The sequence below is a fragment of the Megascapheus bottae genome, chromosome 17 (assembly GCF_031878675.1).
Source record: "Megascapheus bottae isolate mThoBot1 chromosome 17, mThoBot2.hap1, whole genome shotgun sequence".
Classification (NCBI taxonomy): Eukaryota; Metazoa; Chordata; class Mammalia; order Rodentia; family Geomyidae; genus Megascapheus; species Megascapheus bottae.
This window is the reverse complement of record NC_143525.1, coordinates 51,185,231-51,185,736: the sequence shown is the minus strand read 5'-3', so window position 1 is coordinate 51,185,736 and position 506 is coordinate 51,185,231.

Below are 506 nucleotides of genomic sequence, written 5' to 3'. Positions count from 1 at the left end.
CTCTACTGCCCACCGCTGGTGTGGTCAGCCGGCACGCTGGGGAGACAAGCAGACAACCAGCCAGCACACTGGTCATAAGGCTGATGTCTCTGGTGTGGACACCCAGGCCACCCACGCTGGGAGCTCCCGGAGAGCCAGGGTCAGCCCTTCCCACCCGGCAGCGGGCCCTCTGAGGGCGGGGCATCCCCCTCCCTCCTTTGGCTTCCTGCTACCACAGCCCTGATGGCTGGCGTGCTTCCCAAGCCTCAGGGATTCAGCAGGGCTTTAGAGAGCCTGCTCACCTCCAAGGGTCCCCTGCTTCACGCCCTGGTCTCAGCCAAATCTGAGACTCCCTACCTACGGGCCAGAGAGCAGAAAGTCCAGCCATAGTAAAGACACTCACAGGGCCCCAGCACAGGAAGACTTCTGCTTGCATTTAACAGACCCCGAAAATTATACGCGACAGGGAAATCTGTGTGTGTGGTACTGGGGTTTGAACTCAAGGTCTGTGGCTTGCTGGGTGCCTT